The sequence below is a fragment of the Aquarana catesbeiana genome, linkage group LG05 (genome assembly GCF_042186555.1).
Source record: "Aquarana catesbeiana isolate 2022-GZ linkage group LG05, ASM4218655v1, whole genome shotgun sequence".
Taxonomy (NCBI): domain Eukaryota; kingdom Metazoa; phylum Chordata; class Amphibia; order Anura; family Ranidae; genus Aquarana; species Aquarana catesbeiana.
Genome location: NC_133328.1, coordinates 289272203 through 289288594, shown reverse-complemented (window position 1 = coordinate 289288594; position 16392 = coordinate 289272203). Strand labels below are relative to the sequence as shown.

At 37.7% G+C, this 16392-nt stretch overlaps 1 pseudogene; it reads right to left on the bottom strand.

Moving 5' to 3' along the window:
- Positions 1 to 15604: 15604 nt before the first annotated feature.
- LOC141145998 (mitochondrial pyruvate carrier 1 pseudogene) lies at positions 15605 to 16099 on the bottom strand (annotated as a pseudogene).
- Positions 16100 to 16392: the final 293 nt, after the last annotated feature.

The following is a 16392-nucleotide window of genomic DNA, read 5'->3' as shown; positions in this document are numbered from 1 at the left end:
CAAGTAGTGTCCCGCTGCCACCAAGAAGAAGACAAACACAGGCCTGTCATGCCCATAATGCCCTTCCTGCTGCATTCGCCAATCCTAATTGGGAACCCACCACTTCTGCAGCGCCCGTACTTCCCCCCCCATTCACATCCCCAACCAAATGCAGTCGGCTGCATGAGAGGCATTTTCTTTATGTCCTCCCGAGTACCCCTACCCAGCGAACCCCCCCCCCCAAAAAAGATGTTGTGTCTGCAGCAAGTGCGGATATAGGCGTGACACCCACTATTGTTGTCCCTTCTGTCCTGTCAATCCTGGTCTTTGCATTGGTGAATGTTTTGAACGCTACCATACACTAGTTGAGTATTAGCGTAGGGTACAGCATTGCACAGACTAGGCACACTTTCACAGGGTCTCCCAAGATGCCATCGCATTTTGAGAGACCCGAACCTGGAACCGGTTACAGTTATAAAAGTTACAGTTACAAAAAAAAGTGTAAAAAAAAAAATATATATATATATATATATATATATATATATATATATATATATATATATATATATATATATATATATATATAAAATTAAAAAAAATTGTTGTCGTTTTATTGTTCTCTCTCTCTATTATCTCTCTATTGTTCTGCTCTTTTTTATTGTATTCTATTCTGCAATGTTTTATTGTTATTATGTTTTATCATGTTTGCTTTTCAGGTATGCAATTTTTTATACTTTACCGTTTACTGTGTTTTATTGTTAACCATTTTTTTGTCTTCAGATACGCCACTCACGACTTTGAGTGGTTATTCCAGAATGATGCCTGCAGGTTTAGGTATCATCTTGGTATCATTCTTTTCAGCCAGCGGTCGGCTTTCATGTAAAAGCAATCCTAGTGGCTAATTAGCCTCTAGACTGCTTTTACAAGCAGTGGGAGGGAATGCCCCCCCCACCACCGTCTTCCGTGTTTTTCTCTGGCTCTCCTGTCTCAACAGGGAACCTGAGAATGCAGCCGGTGATTCAGCCAGCTGACTATAGAGCTGATCAGAGACCAGAGTGGCTCCAAACATCTCTATGGCCTAAGAAACCGGAAGCTACGAGCATTTCATCACTTAGATTTCGCCGGATGTAAACAGCGCCATTGGGAAATTGGGAAAGCATTTTATCACACCGATCTTGGTGTGGTCAGATGCTTTGAGGGCAGAGGAGAGATCTAGGGTCTAATAGACCCCAATTTTTTCAAAAAAAGAGTACCTGTCACTACCTATTGTTATCATGGGGGATATTTACATTCCCTGAGATAACAATAAAAATGATTAAAAAAAAAAAAAAATGAAAGGAACAGTTTAAAAATAAGATAAAAAAGCAAAAAAATAATAAAGAAAAAAAAAGCACCCCTGTCCCCCCCTGCTCTCGCGCAAAGGCGAACGCAAGGGTCGGTCTGGCGTCAAATGTAAACAGCAATTGCACCATGCATGTGAGGTGTCACCGCGAACGTCAGATCGAGGGCAGTAATTTTAGCAGTAGACCTCCTCTGTAAATCTAAAGTGGTAACCTGTAAAGGCTTTTAAAGGCTTTTAAAAATGTATTTAGTTTGTCGCCACTGCACATTTGTGCGCAATTTTAAAGCATGTCATGTTTGGTATCCATGTACTCGGCCTAAGATCATCTTTTTTATTTCATCAAACATTTGGGCAATATAGTGTGTTTTAGTGCATTAAAATTTTAAAAAGTGTGTTTTTTCGCCAAAAAAATGCATTTGAAAAATCGCTGCGCAAATACTGTGTGAAAAAAAAAAATGAAACACCCACCATTTTAATCTGTAGGGCATTTGCTTTAAAAAAAATATATAAAGTTTGGGGGTTCAAAGTAATTTTCTTGCAAAAAAAAATAATTTTTTCATGTAAACAAAAAGTGTCAGAAAGGGCTTTGTCCTAAGTGGTTAGAAGAGTGGGTGATGTGTGACATAAGCTTCTAAATGTTGTGCATAAAATGCCAGGACAGTTCAACCCCCCCCCCAAATGACCCCATTTTGGAAAGTAGATACCCCAAGCTATTTGCTGAGAGTCATGTCGAGTCCATGGAATATTTTATATTGTGACACAAGTTGCGGGAAATAGACAATTTTTTTTTTTTTTTTTTTTGCACAAAGTTGTCACTAAATGATATATTGCTTAAACATGCCATGGGAATATGTGAAATTACACCCCAAAATACATTCTGTTGCTTCTCCTGAGTACGGGGATACCACATGTGTGAGACTTTTTGGGAGCCTATCTGCGTACGGGGCCCCGAAAACCAAGCACCGCCTTCAGGCTTTCTAAGGGCGTAAATTTTTGATTTCACTCTTCACTGCCTATCACAGTTTCGGAGGCCATGGAATGCCCAGGTGGCACAACCCCCCCCCCAAATGACCCTATTTTGGAAAGTAGACGCCCCAAGCTATTTGCTGAGAGGTATAGTGAGTATTTTGCAGACCTCAATTTTTGTCACAAAGTTTTGAAAATTGAAAAAAGAAAAAAAAAAAGTTTTTTCTTGTCTTTCTTCATTTTCAAAAACAAATGAGAGCTACAAAATACTCACCATGCCTCTCAGCAAATAGCTTGGGGTGTCTACTTTCCAAAATGGGGTCATTTGGGGGGGGGGGTTTGTGCCACCTGGACATTCCATGGCCTCCGAAACTGTGATAGGCAGTGAAGAGTGAAATCAAAAATTTACACCCTTAGAAATCCTGAAGGCGGTGATTGTTTTTCGGGGCCCCGTACGCAGCTAGGCTCCCAAAAAGTCCCACACATGTGGTATCCCCATACTCAGGAGAAGCAGCTAAATGTATTTTGGGGTGCAATTCCACATATGCCCATGGCCTGTGTGAGCAATATATAATTTAGTGACAACTTTGTGCAAAAAAAAAAAAAAAAAATTTGTCACTTTCCCGCAACTTGTGTCAAAATATAAAATATTCCATGGACTCAACATGCCTCTCAGCAAATAGCTTGGGGTGTTTACTTTCCAAAATGGGGTCATTTGGGGGGGTTTTGTGCCATCTGGGCATTTTATGGCCTTCAAAACTGTGATAGGTAGTGAGGAGTGAAATCAAAAATTTACGCCCTTAGAAATCCTGAAGGCGGTGATTGGTTTTCGGGGCCCCGTACGCAGCTAGGCTCCCAAAAAGTCCCACATATGTGGTATCCCCGTACTCAGGAGAAGCAGCTGAATGTATTTTGGGGTGCAATTCCACATATGCCCATGGCCTGTGTGAGCAATATATCATTTAGTGACAACTTTTTGTAATTTTTTTTTTTTTTTTTTTTTGTCATTATTCAATCACTTGGGACAAAAAAAAAAATAATATTCAATGGGCTCAACATGCCTCTCAGCAATTTCCTTGGGGTGTCTACTTTCCAAAATGGGGTCATTTGTGGGGGTTTTGTACTGCCCTGCCATTTTAGCACCTCAAGGAATGACATAGGCAGTCATAAACTAAAAGCTGTGTAAATTACAGAAAATGTACCCTAGCTTGTAGACGCTATAACTTTTGCGCAAACCAATAAATGTACGCTTATTGACATTTTTTTTACCAAAGACATGTGGCCGAATACATTTTGGCCTAAATATATGACTAAAATTGAGTTTATTGGATTTTTTTTTATAACAAAAAGTAGAAAATATCACTTTTTTTTCAAAATTTTCGGTCTTTTTCCGTTTATAGCGCAAAAAATAAAAACCGCAGAGGTGATCAAATACCATCAAAAGAAAGCTCTATTTGTGGGAAGAAAAGGATGCAAATTTCGTTTGGGTACAGCATTGCATGACCGCGCAATTGGCAGTTAAAGCGACGCAGTGCCAAATTGGAAAAAGTCCTCTGGTCCTTAGGCAGCATAATGGTCCGGGGATGAAGTGGTTAACCTGGAACCTCCACACGCTTAGGTGGAGGTAGTCCTGGCCAAAGGGGCAAAAACTCCATTGTGGAGAAAATAATAGTTGAGCAGCTTTTCCATTACAAAATGACTTTTCATTGTGAAAAACAAATTATTGATAAGACATATTTACAGAGTACTGGCTGTACACTCCAGAATGGCCTTCTAGCTGAATTGTTGGCATGCTGACTTATCAGCACATGTAAAAACGGACAATTCTACATAAAATGAAAGACGTACAAAAGACAAATATGACTTCAATATGACTTCAACTTGGCTAAACGACTTTTCAAATCACATTATTTATATCTATCTATCTATCTTACAATTAGTATTTGAATAAATAATACCCTAGAGTGTGATTCAAAGAGGGAAACAAATCAAATACAGAGATTTCTTTAATTTAGTCATTTTTGCAGTGTCTGGTGTGGATCCAGGTGACTTTTCCTTCAAGTTTTGCACAACTTGTACATGAAATAGATGCTGTATTGAGTCTCCAAACATTTCCTTATATATAAATGTCTCTTACCCATCCACAAGTCACCTTGCTTTAGTTTTAGATCCTTACAAACTTTTAGGATCTGGAATTGGGGAGAAAACACATAAATGAGTTTGTCAAAAACCTTAAAAGATCAGCAACATTCTCTGTGAGATCCGAATGGAGGACTTCAGCTGCTGAGACAAAATATAAGCAAGTAACACTCCCAAACCAAATCCAATAGGGAGAGAGTCTAACATTCCCCTTAGGGGCTTGATAAAATATAAGAAAACATTCAGGCAAAAGTCTTCTAGTTTCTGACTCTACTTTTTCCGCTACATTGTACACAGTAGGGGGTGTACAAATAAAACCTTAAAACTTCTAGTAAGGACTCTCCTATAAAAATGATTTCCTCTGTTACTCTCTGTAGATTATGCACTCTGTACTTATAAACTACTTTTGATAACACTTTTTACTGTGGCCTTTGCAGTAGCATTTGCCACTGGCCATCCAGAAAACATGTCCATACAGACTAAATGCATACTCGTAAGATCCTGACTTGGGCATCTGGATATATCTTTTTGTAATCTCTGGAAGGGATGTTCAGCTTTTGGGTGGAATCTGTGAGTTTCACAGACCCAGCAAGTGTGCCCGGGCTGTAATGCAGCATGCTTAGTCACCTGGTCTGCTTCCATGTGTGAGTTTAAAGTTAGTATGGCTACTTCAGCAAGAACCTGGAAGGCTGAAAACGGCCAATCAAATTAACTTGGCATGCTTAATTGGTTTACCTGCCGAAGTAAAAACAAACTTCTGGCCCTTCAAATGGAACCAAAAGCTCTCTATATCTCGACTATCTATATAAATATACACCCTTTTTATAGCTCACAGGCTTTGCTAAAACATGGAGCTCTGCTTCTGGAGCTTGGGAAAAAGGATCCAATGACTCTGAATACAGAGATTTCTTCTGGGTGATAAACTCCATACTCAGTATGGGTATTGCCATCCTCAGTAAAAAACCGGGATCAAATCTACAAAAAAAATGAAATATCTGGGTCTTCAGGGAGTGTGTCCTGCATTGGGCTCACAGCAGCTGATTCCTACACCATCAATTTAACACATGTGGCTTCCTTTGGCTCCAGCCTCCTCCAATAGAGGCAATAAGGTGGCTGGATTCAAATGTATGCATTTTTCATTGTTAGATTTGTACATAAACAAAACCAAATTCATATTTTGAACCTTTCATTAGACAAACATTTAGTTAGCTGTATATTTGCTGCGGATAATGTGGGACCATTAAAAATTAAATATTTGACCAAAATAATGTCTGTAACCTTGTCTAATAGCACCTTTGCATAAAGCTACAGCTCTGATATATCAGGATAAACCCTCCATTACTGGGCCCAGCTTGCATAAATATATTACAATGGCTTGTTTTCTATCACGCTGTTTGTGTAAGAACTCCAGTTTCATGTTTCAAAAAGGCAACTTTTTCCTGGCAATATTATAATAAATGATAACAATACCCTGCGGTCATGAAAAAATGTACATAAATCCAAAATATTCTTCTGCTTATACCATTGCACTTACAAGGAAAAGGGGCACATCATGTCACAATCCACACATTCTGCTCTGAACCTCAAAAACAAACAAAAACAAAAGGACCAACAATCTGTATATGATGGACCAGAAAGCACTCAGCCACATCAAAAACTATAAAACAACTGGCTGCAGGTGGCATCATCTATAAATGTTTTGTCTAAAAAACTGAAATTGTCATGGTGTCCTTCCAGCTTATCACTGACCTCTCATCCCAGCCACGTGGCTGGGATGAGAGGTCAGGAGGTTCAGGAGAGTGCAAAGGAGGGGGTCACATCTGCATACATGACACACTCAAGAGATAGAACTAAAGGTTCCAGCATTCACACACATACACTAATATCTCTCTAAAATTACTTACATTTTTCCCATTTGTACACAACACATGCATATCATTCTCTCACTTTCTTTTAACTCTTTTAATATTTCCTTGCTTAAATTCTGCTTTCCTTATTTTGTTCTGATATCCATGAATCTTAGTCCCTGTGGACTTTTGTGGTAACCCAGTTACCCATAGTGGATCCCTGTACACTTTAACCATTAATCTAGGAGCTCAGTATAGGTGGAACTGCACCTTCAGTTCATATATAGCGCTCCTCTTGCGCTGGGCATTTTTTAGGGTCTCTTACCCTTCATTCCCTTACTTAATTCAATGCCCATAATGACTGGCCAGTCTTCTTTACTTGTGCCTATAGCCTCTTGCCTCTAAACCGCTATATCTAGCAGATGTACTACATATACCTGTGAACAGCACTATTCTACCCTTTCTTATCTGTAACACTCCGATGGACAATAGACAGTGACAACATAACATAACCACCAATCAATACAGTTCGATTAAAGGGAGTAAAATGGGTACCCTTTGTCCCGAAAATGCCTTACCGATCAAGGGAGTCTGATAACCCAAATGTAAGCAAAAGGCTTACCTCAGCCGGCTGATTATTAGAAATTCCCGGATCGTCTCAAGCTCCTCGTTTCAGATTCTCAGGGTCACCTGCAAAGCCCCTCCTAGGCAAAGCTCGCCACTTGACCAGGACATTTTGTAGATAGGCAACTCCTATCCACATATTGATTAGTGGTTCCAAATTAATAATAACTACTACAGTAGGGAACAGACACAAAAGATACACTCAGCATCTTTCCAAATAACTGTTCTGCTTTATTATGACGCAATTGAAGGTTTTTATACACATTATTATGTAGGTATCACATTAATATTACAATTGTACGTTTATGGTAACAAATACATACAAAATAGAATACAATTATATACAGAACTTACAAATTTCCATTACACATGTAAAAGCTGTAGTCATCTCTTCATCCGGATAGGGTATAGGGCAGGGTATGAATGGGGTGTAGGGTATGACTGGGGTGGGCATTTCTTCACGTGCTTGGGGCTAGGGGTGAATGCAGGCTGGCTGGGGCAGATACTCCTCATCCGACATGAGTAATCACAGAATCTACCTGATCAATTCAGGCCTTAACCATTGGAGGCATTAAAAATAATATTCTTCGGGGGGGCAGGAGGCGGAGCCTAGCGGAGCAGACATGCATTGTTAGAGCTCCACACCGCTGAGGAGAGAAGAGAAGGACAAAGTGGAGCCTGCAGGCTCAAAAGGTATCCATTTGAACCTTTTTGCCCCAGGGAACAAACTGTGAAAGTTTGGGCAGGAAATATGGTACTGGGAGGAAACCGTGGCAGAAATAAAATCACCTCACAAAGAGCTCACAGGCACTCACTGCAGCTGAAGCAGCTCCAGTCACCTCACAATATACAGCATCAGGGCGCTCTCACAGACAGAAAATGTCACAGCAAGACTCTCCATTTGAGTCAGATACAGAACAAATCCTCTCACAAACTTCTCCACAAGCCTCCTCAGCATCCCCAGTAATATTATTACAATTTGAAAAGATGCTTCATAAGGCTTTAAAACAAACCTCAGACCAAATAACAAAAAGCCTAACCAAAGAAATAAGAGAGCTGGGAAACCGCACCGCAGCCTTAGAAATAAAAATGGATGAAATTGAAATTACAACCCAAGAAAATATAACAGAATTGGAACAATTAAAAAAAGAGAATTTAATACTTCAAACTAAGCTCGAAGATTACGAAAATAGAGCCAGACGTTCAAACTTGCGCATAAGGGGAATACCTGAAACTGTGACAGACCTGCAATCTACTATTACTGCTCTATTACAAGAACTAAAGCCAGATATCCCTATTGAACGTTTAGAACTGGACAGAGTACACAGAGCCCTCACAGCCAAAAAGAAAGATGGACCCCCACGTGATATAATCACAAAATTTCATTATTACAGAACGAAAGAACAAATACTAATTGCTGCAAGAGAAAAAAAGAACTTAATTTTCAAGGACACAATTATCAAATTTTTGCTGACCTATCCCAACTTACTATTACTAAAAGACGATCCATGAAACCCCAACTAATGGAACTGCAACGCCACAACATTATGTATCAATGGGGCTTCCCCTTTTCAGTCACATTTAACTACCAAGGTACAATTTACAGAAGCAGATCAGCAGATGAACTACAACAAACCCTTTTAAAATTAAATCTGACAGAACCCACAAGCAGCAACACTCCCACACGCAGAAGAATGGCATCATCTTCACCTTCAGGCAGCACCCAGAAAATTTCAGAACAAAATGGGAATCATCATTCTCACAAAAGAGGCCGTTATGCCACATCATCCATGGACCAAGAAGATTCAATGGACTGACATCCTAATTCCTGATATCTCTTCATTTATTATACTAAGAGATGGTTCTCTATAAAAAACCTGTATTTATAACTGAATGTAACTGCATTCTGATAGTCACACACTGTATGGGATCAAGTTACATTCCAGTTATATTTCTTATTACTTCTGATTCATATAGCCTTAGAATATATAAGTGAAATAAGGAAATTCTTGTTCAGTTATATATTATCAGGTAATAGCAATAGATTTATTACTTTTTAGGACAAATATGTTCAATAATCCAGAAGTAATGGAAGCTTTTTCTTTCTTTTCTTAAAACAAATATATTATTACCCAACTAGTTCCTAGAATTATGTTTTTGTTTATTCTAATCTGAAGCAATACAACCTCAATTTTATGAGTTAACATATCTAAACAGTTGCATATGAATAAAATATGTAATTGCTTACTCTAAAAGGGTTAAAATCCCAAAATAATTCAAACTATCTTCATCAATACCAAAGTTATTAACAGTACCTTTCTAACTGAATTATTTAGCCTAGGGCAAAACTAACCATATACAACCACCCTGGAATAAATAATTTCAACAAAAACTATATTCTGCACTCCAATTAATGAATCATCATTTTGATGTCTTTTGACATAGCACTTCTCTCCTGTAAGCGGAAGATCCGTGTACCCCCATTAGCCCTCCTCATTCTCCCAACCATATTATGTGGGAGTGTGACGAAGGCACTTATTCCCCTGAGAGAGATATTTATTCTCTTTCACGGGTAAATTGTGATTACTTGCAAAAAATAATTTATACAATGTATCATCTAATCTCATATGTTTTTTGTTTACTCTTTACTCCAGAATTCACTGGTTTCTTTTCTATGTTTTCATCTCTTCAGTCCACACAGGTTGATCTGCGCAGTCAGCTCTGCATAACAAAAAGTAAGTCAAAACTATTTGATCTGTTGCCATGGCACCACTGAATATACTCTCCCTGAATGTTCAGGGAATAAATGTCCCTCAAAAAAGGACCAAAGCCTTCCGTACTTTCCATAACAAGAAGGCTCACATAGTATGCCTCCAAGAAACACACTTCACCAAAGATTCTACTCCAAAATATATTTCTCCTTTTTATCAACAAATTTACACGGCTTCTGCCTGTACCAAGCAAAGGGGAACTCTAATTGCATTTCACCGATCCACACCATTCACCTTATCATCAGAAATGAAAGACCCAGAAGGTAGATACCTGATACTCATGGGTTATATAATGGATACAGCAATCACGGTGATTTCCTACTACGCTCCTAACAAACAACCTAAACCATTCCTCTCACATATATTACAAGTGATTAATACACACAAAATAGGAACAGTGATAATGTGTGGGGATTCGAACCAGGTCCTCCTCCCATTTCTAGATAAATCACCTTTTACACCATCCAAAATAACCTCTAGATTACCTTTTTCTCAACTTCTTTCCAAATACAATCTGGTAGATTCATGGAGAGAAAGTAACCCAATGAAAAAGAAATTCACTTATTTCTCGCACCCTCATCAAACCTTCACCAGAATAGATCATATTTTTCTAACAATAGGAATGATACCAGAAATTATTGCATCAGATATAATTCCGATTCCGTGGTCTGACCATAATGCAGTATACACTACTATAGCCTCAGCCATACCAAAAGCGCATGACCCAACGTGGTACTTACCAGACATAATGCTCAAACACCCACTACATCAGATGGCCATTGAACAAGCTTTAAAGGAATACATATCAATTAATAATACAACAGACATCTCCCCAATAACACTGTGGGAAGCTCATAAGCCTGTCTTGCGTGGTACAATACAAAGACAAATGGCACTATTTAAACGGGAACGCAAAAATCTAGCAAAAAAACTAGAACTTAATTTTAATGCAGCCTACATATCATTCCAAGATAATCCATCTCAGAGTACAAAATCTCATCTGGAAAAATCTAGATTGGAATACGATCTATTTCTCACTGAATCAGTTGATAAATCCCTCAAACGCTCCAAACACAATTTCTACATGAATACAAACAAACTAGGTACATATTTGGCTTGGGCATTAAATTCAACGAACAAATCTTTCAAACCAATACGTTCGAAATTATCAAAAAATGTTTATACTTGTAATCCAGTTAAAATAGTCCATAAATTTCACTCACATCTCGCAACTTTATACAAGACAAACAATGAATTTAATCCTACAGAGGCTGAATCCTTCTTCTCAAAAATAACCTTACCTGAGTTATCTCAGAATCAAAAAAGCAGTTTGAATGAGCCTATAACTATAGCTGAAGTTGCTAACGCCATAAAAGACCTAAAACTTAACAAAAGACCAGGCCCAGACGGCTACTCGGCTTTATACTATAAAACATTCTCAGAAATACTCTCTCCCATTCTCACTGAAACTTTTAACAAACTTCTAGATGGACATTCTTTTCGGCAAGAAACACTAATGGCAATTGTTTGTATGATCCCAAAACCCCTTTCTGATGATACTTCCTGTGTGAATTATCGGCCTATCTCTCTGTTAAACCTTGATATTAAATTATTAGCAAAAATAATAGCAAAACGCCTCAATAGCATTATAGGAAAATTAATACATAGAGATCAAGTAGGCTTCATGCCAAATACACAGGCAGGAGATAATATACGCAGGGCAGTGTTATTGGCACATATTGCTAAAAAACGGAAAATCCCTTTATGTTTTCTATCTCTCGATATTAAGAGAGCATTTGACACAGTATCCTGGCAATATATGCAATATTCATTACAAAAATGGGGTTTTGGACCCCACTTTTTAACATGGATCAAAGCATTATATAATAAACCCAAAGCCTATATAAAATATGCTGGATACAAATCTGATGCCTTTAATATCGAAAGAGGTACCCGACAGGGTTGCCCATTATCTCCCTTATTATTTGCCCTTATACTCGAACCCATGGCCCAATACATCAGAACAAACCAAACTATAACTGGCATTGAAGTAGGAGGTATCACACAAATTATGTATATTTGCAGACAATATATTACTTTTTCTATCATCACCACAGGTCTCTGGTCCTAACTTAATACCAGCTCTTGATGGATTTGCAGCCCTATCCGGCCTTATGATTAATCCCAAGAAATGCCTAGTGCTTAATATTTCACTCACAAACATGGAGTTGATCCCGGCTAGGGCTGCACTCCCATTCACATGGGCGGAAAAATCAATCCCATATCTTGGAATTCATTTAACAGCATCTCATTCTGACTTATTCTCAACCAATTATCCTCCTGTATTAAGACAGATCACAAATCTAATAAAACAATGGTCGCAACTTACTTTATCCTGGATAGGGAAGATTAATGCAATCAAAATGACTATTCTACCCAAATTGCTTTATCTATTCAGAGTCCTCCCTATTCCAATTCCTTCCTATTTTTTGAGAATAGTACAAAAAAGAGCAACTTCGTTTATATGGGGCTCTTCTAAACCACGTATACCTATACACACTACATCTTCCCAAAAATAAAGGAGGCCTGGGATACCCTAATTTTACTAACTACTACAGAGCAGCACATTTGGCCAGTCTGTCCAAATACCATGCAAAACAGGAAATCCCATTATGGGTATTTATAGAGGCTTCAGAAAATGACCCTCTATTAATATCAAACTTATTATGGCTTGATCCTAAAGACCGCTTTAAAATTCATAATCCCATAACTAAACACTTCTTATCTCTCTGGGATAAACTAAAAACCAAATATCAGTTACAATCTCCACACAATCCTCTCCTTTCTTTTATCAGAAATCCGGCCTTTTATCCGGCATGGATCTACCCAAATTCTTTTAAAGCTTGGACAACATCAGGCATTCAGACACTAAATGACTTCATAGCATCTAAATCATTCCTTTCATTCCCATCGCTTAGAGAAAAATATGATCTACCAAACTCTGAGATATTTAGATATCTCCATATCAAAAATTTCTATACACCATTCCTAAAGGGGATACACCATTATCCCAATTATCCATTTTTGAATCAATCTGTACAAAAGATCCATTTGCTAAAGGTACAATTTCATCACTTTATAATCAATTATATGGAGTACCAAATCTTAATAGACCCTCTTACGTTCAGAGGTGGGAGGAGGACCTGGGACGAACTTTAGAAGACACGGACTGGTCTAACATATGGCTCACATCTAAGTCATCTTCACCCAACATCTTAGCACTGGAGACAAATTATAAAGTCCTAACTCGCTGGTACCTTGTACCCGCTAGAGTGGCAAAATATTCACCTAATACCTCAGCTCTTTGTTTTCGAGGATGCCCATAAATAGGCACACATTTACACATATGGTGGACGTGCCCAGTAATCCAAACCTTCTGGAAGGAAGTCTTCGTGATTGCATCTAAAATATTTAAAAAAATAATACAACCAGATCCTTATATAACTTTACTTAATCTAAAACCGGAATGGTTAACACTCTCTCAATTCAAACTTATGATCCAACTAACAACGGCTGCAAAACAAACAGTGGCCAAGGCATGGAAATCTCCTACATTGGTACAAGCAGAAACAATTCACAGAATGAATAATACAATGTCCCATGCTAAGATGGTAACCATCGATCAAAATCAAATTCCAAAATTTGAAAAACTTTGGCATCCTTGGATAAAACAACAGTTCCTGTCAAACTTCAATGACTCTGTCCTGTTGCCATGGTAGCAGATTAAATGACTTACAGAGACACCCATTCTAAGGCTTCAAAGAGAACTAAAAAGAATAATAAACTGACGAGCGGGACAACCTTGTGGACCATACCTCTGCCTTTCTACCCTTTTTCTTCTTTCTCTTTCCTTTTCTCCACCTTACGATTAAAGCTCATTATCAGAATTTATTTGACCTATATACACTCTACCTGTAAACAATATATATAGTAGGTATAAATCATTTAAATACCTACAAAAGTAACTAAGGAAATTATATATATCTTTAATTTAGGTTTACATGAACCCAATGTTTAATATTTGAAATTTCATGATATTTACCTATATAAACCCTACTGTAAAACAATGAGCTTACTTTATAGATCCTTGTAAACTTACTTTATGTATCTTTATAATATTGTATACTCAATAAACTTCTTTTGACAAGGAAAAATAATATTCTTCATTGACTCAAACATAAGTAAAGCATGCAGGAATTAAAATGTTTCTCAGCAAGGGTTTTCATTATATAGATTCAATATATTTAACTAAACATTTTTCCAAATTCAGTATTACAGCAGAACTTCAACAAAACTTAAACCCCTTTAGTTTCTTCTATTCCCGGGACCCAAGTGGACCAGAGGGACTTAGGACAGAACATTTTACCCAAACACATATTCTGACTCAGAAGTCTCCCAATTTTGCAAATATGTCTGATCATCAGCAGCAAACAAAACATTGATGGATAAACAACATTACATCATCAACACTTCATGACTGACACTCTGGGAATTCAAAATGTAAATATCCAGAATAGTCATTCTGATTGCTTATTTCAAATGAATCTTTCCCATCACATTTTAGTACCCCATGGACTCAATATATGCAGCAATGTATTTCGATCCATGTTACTTAATTTCAGTATCTCTTCAAACATTTTTCCCAAATTTCACCCTTCTGTTACCAAAATCCCTGTGCGTTCATTAAACAAAATACAACCACTTTCTCATTCCACATTAATTTGGCCAATCCATTCATTCTCCATTTTTCATGTTTTCCCTTTGAACACCTTTTAAAACCTTAATATTTTTCTCTAGTGCATAGAATTACACAACCTTAAAGTCACTTCCTTTTTCTTTACCAATTCATCTGGCATAGAATATATAACTTCCTCATTCTTAGCATAGATATACTTCCCAATTATAATATTCTTAAACTTGTATTTGGTTAAAATCAACATTATAAAACCCCCTACATTGTTAATACAGCTTAAACACAATTAAAACCATTTGCACAAATATAGCACATTTGCTGTTATTAGAAAAAAACACCTTTTAACTTCAATAATGTAAGCATAGGCAACTACAACTAAAACAGTCCTTAAAATCAGACTCTAACCGAAATAATCAAGATACCCTATACATAGATTGAAATGCTACTTTTAAAAATTTGTATCTGATCAGATTCCTCAAAAAAAAAAAAAAAAATTTGGTACCAGCGCATACATGTAATTTATCAGTGACGTGTCACATTCCCCTTTTAATGTTCCCAATCTACTATGCAGTGGGGATGGGCTTAATATGTGCCCAACACATCTCATGAATAGATTGACAATAGTTGCAACATTTTAACAATAAACATGTATACCATTTTAAATCTATATAGATAACTCTTCTCAATTAAATCCTTCTTTGACATTCATTCTCCAGTCCAGCAAGTCTCTCTGACTCAAAAACAAAATATCAGAGAAACGAAAGAGATCCCCGATCCCAGCGCTCAGAATGGATGGATAATCTGTTTTATACACTACTAGCCGCTGTTATAAAAGACAAACAGTGTGCAATATATATAAATATACATCCCCAAATGAGAAGGTATTAACAGCGCTTTACATGAATGTAACAATCCAAAAGTGTGATAACTCATATAGTGCCAATACACTTATAATATAATTAGTGCAAGAATTTAGTCCTCAATTAACTATGGAGCCTATAAGCAGGCTAATCCGGCAAGTCTTTCTGCTAATGAATCATGCATGTGACTGTCAGCGTAGAGAAATAACTTCTATTCCACCAGAGTGTACTATACAGCGGCTGCTACACCTTCACCGAGTCACCTCGTGATAACCCCCTTTTGAGTATATGCTTACCAAAGGTAAGTATCAAGCAAGCCTGTATTATCTCTCCCTGGGTAGATCTGCTCCGTTGCTGCTGTATATGTTAGTTCTCCATAGCCAAAATGAAAATGTCATACGGCCACTAATGATTTCTGGTGATTTCTTCATATCATTGATAGCTGCAATTGGGAGTCCCCAGTTAGCCACAGGTCCCCAGAAGTGCGTACTCATGAGGTAGTCACGGAACTCCTTGCTCTTCACAGAGTCAACTTATATGAACATGCATATAACAGTACTCACACCTTTCACGATACTTGAACATAACAAGGGAAATTGACTTCACTCTAAATTAATTTGCCGCTTTTGGGACATCATATAACACAGTGAAAACAGGGCTGCCTTACCCCATACAGCCCCATATCCCACACAACAGATAATTGCCTTATTAACCCTTATCTTATTCTCCTTCCCAAAAGGAGCATAATAATACGTTTTAAAACTTCTTAGAGGCTTACCTAAAGCCAGGCTTCCCAAAAGCCACTTCTTAACAGGCATGGTCCGTCTCCCTTCTCTTTTTTTTTTTAAAGAGACTAAGGTTTTATCAGAGCTGAGGCAAGAAAAATCTTACCACAGGTGAGCCTTATCTCAAGTCCTAAATTCAAAAATCTCAAGCGGTGCCTCCAAACTGAAGTGGAATTAAATGGTATTTCTGTATACCTGACAGGACCAGCTAGGTATAATCACAGCAATTACTACACTCACAAGACCCTCTCAGTACTGAGGAGATAGCTTCTTGGTGAACACAAAAGAGATGAGAGAGAGTCTATGTTCAAAGCTATTCTGGGCGG